General features: G+C 42.8%; 1 pseudogene; it reads left to right on the top strand.

The window, feature by feature from the left end:
• Window positions 1-2333: 2333 nt before the first annotated feature.
• Window positions 2334-2433, top strand: LOC112623927 (annotated as a pseudogene).
• The last annotated feature ends 4492 nt before the right edge of the window (window positions 2434-6925 follow it).

Raw genomic sequence — 6925 nt, 5'->3', positions numbered from 1 at the left:
GAGATCACGCCACTGCACTCCAGCCTGGGCAACAGAGTGAGATTCTATCTCAAAAAAAAAAAAAAATTAGTACTTAGTACTTTATACCACCAGTTCTCAAACTTTTTCTTTTTTGGTCTCAGGACCAGTTTGTACAATTAAAAATTCATGAGGACCTCAAAAAGCTTTTACTTATGTGGCTATCTCTATGTTTAGCATGTTAGAAATAAGAAAAATATTTTGAAGTATTAATTGATCTCAAGTAACAGTAACAACCCATTTATATATATATATATGTATATTTATGCGTATATATGTGTATATATGTATGTATGTGTGTATATATATGTATATTGTTTTTGTTTTGTTTTTTGAGATGGAGTTTCGCTCTTATTGCCCAGGCTGGAGTGCAATGGTGTGATCTTGGCTCACTGCAAACTCTACCCCCTGGGCTCAAGTGATTCTCCTGCCTCAGCTTCCCGAGTAGCTGGTATTACAGGCACGTGCCACCATGCTCGGTTAATTTTGTATTTTTAGTAGAGATAGGGTTTCTCCATGTTGGTCAGGCTGGTCTCGAACTGCCAACCTCAGGTGATCCACCAATCCCAAAGTGCTGGGATTACAGGAGTGAGACACTGTGCCTGGCTCAACCCATTATATTTTAGCATAAATAATATTTGTATGAAAAATAGCCAGGACTGGATAGCTTACTGCCTCATGGAAATGGTAGGATCATATTCCAGCTTTGCAGTGAGCTGAGATCCAGCCACTGCACTCCATCCAGCCTGGGTGACAGAGCAAGACTCCGTCTCAAAAAAAAAAAAAAAAAAAAAAAAATAGTTGGTGTTGATTTCCCAGTTTGTAAAAATATTTAAGAAATGGATTCAATTCTGATTTTAGCTGCATTTTTATTAACTTATAGGACACCCCATTTTTTGCCTTTTAGCACAAAACAAAAGGACAGCAAAGAATTTACAGGAAATTAGAAATCTACCACTATGAATTTGGGAGCTTGTTTTTTATGTTTTCCTTTTTTGGGGTTGACTCTTGGGTTCATGGTTCATGATTTTGATGTTGCATATACGTATGTTAGTCATAGTTTCTATTGGTAAAACAGTTCTCAAGTCTTATAATTACATATTTTAAAGTTTCACAATATTTTCCAAAGAGGACCATGACATTCAGGAACATTCCCACAATCATCTAAGGATTTTCACAGTCAGCCAGGCTTGTCTTGTCTGCCCAGAGATTTAGAAAGAGAACACTTCTTGTTTCTCAGAACAGATACAGCTCAGAATCCAGTTTAAGATGATACAATTGGGTCTTGAGCACTGAAGTAAATTATATAGAACTTGTGGAAACTCCACATGAGAGCCACGAATGGCTTCCAAATTGAGAAACCCCAAAGGAAAAATCCAAAGTTCAGTTTTACACAACACAGAAAGGTGATCTCTGAGTGGTACCTTGATTACCTGCTTTAGCAACTGCGCATGCTGGGTAGGTGTAAACTGAGGCCTACAATGACTATTCCCTGTGTCCTGCACATTGATTCCAGTGAGACATTACAGAGAATTTTCCAATTTTAAGCAGTGTCAGAGAAGTCACTTTTGATGCCCACTTCACTTTCATCACTTTCATTGAAGTATCAATGAAAAGGAGAGTGGTTTACTTTGAAATCTGGGCGAGATGCAGGCTTACCTAGATTAGACGGGTGGGAAGTGTGTTAGTAGATCTCTCATAGGGGTAAGTTGAAGATACCCACTTCCAAGGAATGAAAGCATAAACGATATTTGTTGGGTCACATAACTGGAAGAGAGAGGATTGGAGCTGGCCTCGGGCTTGGCTGTGTTCAGTGCTCCCTCCTTCCTTCCTTTTTCCATCACTCGTCTCTTGTTGTCTCCATTCTCTCAGATTCTGCCATGTACAGCAGAGATGACCATCACAAGACTGAGGTCAGGCTTACAATTTGGCATCTGAGATGAAAGAGCAATTCCTCCACCTCTAATTTGGAAAATTCCAGGGAAAGACTGAATAGGTCAGGCTCTATGTCAGAAGGGACAGAACGTTCTAATGGACAGCCTTGGGGGAAAGGCAATTTCCTAAAAAATGGTGAGGTAAGGAGGCAGGGGAATGTTGACACCAGAAGGGATCAGAATGTTAGATAGACATACTCTCCCACGAAGGAAATGACTTTTAACATCATTCTTCTCCAGTTCATATTTTTCCTTTGACTTATGTCAGTTTGCTGATGCCAAAAGTTTGGTTACACCACCTTGTAAACATCAAGCTACTTTACCTCTCTGTGCCTCAGTTTCCTTATGCTATTTTCATACTTATATAGCTTAATAATACCAGTACTCCCTTCAACACATATGCTAATTGGAATGATAGAGAAGGTTAGCATGGCTTCTGTACAAGGATGGCATGCAAGTCAGTGAAACATTCCATGTATTTCTTAATATATTCAGTAGCAGACTACGCTGACTATAGTTAATAACAATGTATTGTATGTTGCAAAATAGCTAGAAGAGAGGACTTGAAATACTCCCTAACACGTGAAACAGTAAATACTCAAGGTGAGGGATACCCCAAATACTCTGACTTGATCATTACACATACTATGTGTGTAGCCAAAATATCATATGTACCAACAAATATGTACAACTACTACAAATTTATAGTACATTTCATGAAGAGGTTGTGAGAACTAAATGTTTGGAAAGATGCCAGATACACAATAAGTGATAAATAAAAGTCCACAGTAGAACAGCTGGGCACAGTGGCTCACGCTTGTAATCTCAGCACTTTGGGAGGCTGAGGTGGGTGGATCACCTGAGGTCAGGAGTTCGAGACCAGCTTGGACAACATGGTGAAACCCCGTCTCTATTAAACATACAAAAATTAGCTGGGCATGGTGGCACATGCCTGTAGCCCCAGCTACTCAGGAGGCTGAGGCACAAGAATCGCTTGAACCGGGGAGGTGGAGATTGCAGTAAGCCAAGATTGCGCCACTGCACTCCAGCCTGAGCGACAGAGCAAGACTCTGTCTCAAAAAAAAAAAAAAAAAAAGTCCACAGTAGAAGAACTGGGCAAATGGATGAAACTAGATAGGGTAGATACCAGAAGGATAGAACTGTAGGTATAGAAGTTCATCCATTAGGTAGAACAAGGTATCTCGTAGGCTGTGAATTGGAAACCACAGGCAATAGTCTAGGCAAACTTGTCAGCCCTGAGAGTCTGGCATGGTCACCCCAAACCAAAGGCAGCACAATAATGCTCCCTCCCTGGTTCCCGAACATGTAGAAATATGAAGGTGTGGGTTATGGTTGATATTGTGACTGGGATGTGGCTGGCATCTTGCGTCTGGGAATTCTGTGCATGGGACAGTCTGACCCAAATAATTATCCTGCTTAAAATGCCTAAAGCATCACTATTGATAAAAAAAAAAAAAAAAACAAAAAACAAAAACCCCAGAATGATCTCAATAGGCAGGCCTCAGAGTGTCAGGGAATGCAAGAGTAGAGATACTGAGAAATCCAATCATTAGTGGTTGAGGTCAGTTCCCAAGTAATAGGGCCTCTAGCCACCTGGCTTAAGGCAGGATTCCTGTCTCTAGGGGAGGAGGCACAGGGTGGAAAGAGTGACGTAGAACTCAGATTTTATAAGAGTGGAGACAAAGACTCCAGATGCTGAACACGTAGGGCTCTTCATGCAGTACCATGGTCAACAGGCATGTCTCTGAGTTCTACCCCAGCTCTGCTACTACTTACATTTCTGTGTGATATCACTTTTCTGAGTCTTGATCTCCTTCTCCACAAAAGAGATATAAGAATAGTACCTATTTGATAGGGATGCTGTATGGATCAAGGGTGATAATACAGACAGGTGCTTAAGCGTGGCGCCTGATTCATTCTAAGTGTGCAATCAAGGGAAGCTACTAAGATTATTGTTATTAATAACAATGACAGAGATCCAATTAGGGAATGTGGCCAGGCAAGGTGGCTCACACCTATAATCTCAGCACTTTGGGAGGCTGAGGCAGTGGAACACTGGATCCCAGGAGTTCGAGCCCAGCCTGGGCAACACAGTGAGACCCTGTCTCTACAAAAAGTTTTTAAAATTAGCTGGGTGTGGTAGCATGTGCCTGTGGTCCCAGCTACTTGGGAGGCTGAGGTGGGAGGATAGGTTGAGCCCGGGAGGAGGAGGCTGCAGTGAGCTGAGATTGCGCCACTGCACTCCAGTCTGGGTGACAGAGCAAGACTCCGTGTTAAACAACAAAACAAAACAAAAACAATTAGGAGAATTTGGGTAATAAGTTGGGACCTTGGCCTTAAGAAAGCAAAAATACCCTTACTAGACTGGGACATCATGTTCACAGCTCTATCAGAATGTGGAGCCAGAGCTTCTCAGCGCCCTCCTGTGTCCGAGCAGGGTTGGTGCTTGGGACAAGGATGGCTGTGATGCTGCAGCTGGAAACCCAGCAGGTTCTATGAGGAGAGGGAAAGTGGAATATCCCAACTTGGCCGTGAAGGAACTAGCAGCCTCGCTGGGGAGCCAGAACCAACACTCATCAACAATGAAAAGCAATAGCCCGATGTGGTGGTGGGCACCTGGAATCCCAGCTGCTTGGGGGGCTGAGGGGGGAGAATGACTTGAACCCAGGAGTTTGAGTCTACCCTGGGCCACACAGGGAAATCCTATCTCCAAAAAAAGCAAAACAAAACCAATCAACCGAACAAATGAAACAAAACAACTAAAAGCAATAGCATGTAAAATAGGATTGCAAATAAAAATGTTATCTTTTTGTTCTGTATGGGAACAAAAAGATATGGGAAAACAAAAGTTTGAAAGGACATGCCCAATATGTTAACAGTGGAAACCTATGGGAGATGAAAATATGAGTTTTTAAAAAATCATGAATTTATTTTGTAATTTAAAAACACTGTTAGTTCCAAGTGATACAAGACAGCATATAATTCAGAGTTAAGAGTTCAACATGGCCGGGCACCGTGGCTCATACCTGTAGTTCCAGCACTTTGGGAGGCCAAGGCAAGCGATTTCTTGAGCCTAGGAGTTCAAGACCAGCCTAGGCAACATGGTGAAACACCATCTCTACAAAAAATACAAAAATTAGCAGGATAGCGGGACGTGGTCAGGTGCACCTGTAGTACCAGCTACTTGGGAGGCTGAGGTGGGAGGATCGCTTGAGCCCAGGAAAGCAAGACCATAGTGAGCCATAATCACACCACTGCACTCCAGCCTGGGTGGCAGAGTGAGATCCCGTCTCAAAGAAGAAACAAAAGAGTTCTACAGCATCACAGAAATAAGAAATCATGTGTTCTAGAATAGTGTGGGAAGCTCTCATAAGGAGCTCTCATAAGGATTTATTGCCTGTTGACACTAAATCCATCTTTACTCTGCTTTGTGATTCTGGTGCTAGACCCTGTAGACATCCTTTTTCACCAGCTGGCATAATTTTAGGCTTTGTCCTCATACAATGTATCTGAGGGATGGAGAAATGTCCTCCTGACCAACAAAGGGATTACAGAAAGGAGACCAAGACTGGCCAGATAAAGTACAATAAGATCAAGCAGGGGTGGCCAGGCGTGGTGGCTAACTCCTGTAATCCCAGCACTTTGGGAGGCTGAGGCGGGTGGATCACTTGAGGTTGGGAGTTCAAGACCAGCCTGACCGACATGAAGAAACCCTATCTCTACTAAAAATACAAAATTAGCTGAACTTGGTGGTGCATGCCTGTAATCCCAGCTACTCGGGAGGCTGAGGCAGGAGAATCACCTGAACTCAGGAGGCAGAGGTTGTAGTAAGCCAAGATAGTGCAATTGCACTCCAGCCTAGGCAACAAGATCGAAAATCCATTTGAAAAAAAAAAAAAAAGAAAGAAGGGTCTTAAACTTCAGGCAGGAAAGGAATTTGTTCATGAACTGAAAGACAAATGGGAACTCTATTAGGGGCCGCTGAATGCAACTATGAGGCGTTCCAAGCCTTTTGCCTTCTGGTCTTCTCATCTCTGCCTCCTAATCCTCATCCTTGAGAGTCTGGACCTTCCTGACAGGTACTGATCCCTCGTCATGTTGTCCAAGATATTGTCACTCCCCTAAACACCCTCTTCCAGTCCTTCGTGCCTTGATAAATATCTATTTGTCCTTCAAAAGGCTCATCGAGCATCATTTTGGTGGTTTTCTCTGGTTCTCCTCCCTCCAGCTTAATAGCCTTCTCATTTATATTACTTCTATTCTATGCATCAATTTTAAATGGCCTTATTTAGTAGCTTTGTTCATCTTTTCTACTAGAATGAACTTCTTAATGGCTTTCATTCTCTCTTGTGTTGCCAAGGCCTAGCAGACTACCTAGAACAAAACAGATGAACTGAACTGATTTAGGCTGTACTGCGGATGTCACTGAAAGGAAGAATAGCACTGAGGGTGTCTCTAGAAGAAAGAATTGGGGTTTTTTTGTTTGTTTGTTTGTTTGTTTGTTTTTGAGATGGAGCCTTACTCTGTCATCCAGGCTGGAGTGCAGTGACGCGATCTCAGCTCACTACAACCTCCGCTTCCTGGGTACAAGCAGTTCCCTGCCTCAGTCCCCCAGGTAGCTGGGATTACAGGCGTGTGCTACCACACCCGGCTAATTTTTGTATTTCTAGTAGAGACGGGGTTTCACCATCTTGGCCAGGCTAGTATTGATCTCCTAATCTCATGATCCGCCGACATCAGTCTCCCAAAGTGCTAGGATTACAGGCGTGAGTCACCACGCCCGACCAAGAATTGTGTATTTTTAGGGGATTAGAACACTCAGAAGTAGTGGGACATTATTGCTAGGGTTAAGATAGCATTTCAGTATTTCTGGTAGAGAGGATGTTGGCTGTCCACTGTCTATTCCAGTAAATTTCCTCACCATAATATCTCTCTCTCTCTGTCTGTCTGTC

The sequence above is a fragment of the Theropithecus gelada genome, chromosome 4, assembly GCF_003255815.1.
Source record: "Theropithecus gelada isolate Dixy chromosome 4, Tgel_1.0, whole genome shotgun sequence".
NCBI lineage: Eukaryota > Metazoa > Chordata > Mammalia > Primates > Cercopithecidae > Theropithecus > Theropithecus gelada.
Note: the sequence above shows the minus strand (reverse complement) of the source record. Positions and strands in the feature narration are given on the sequence as shown.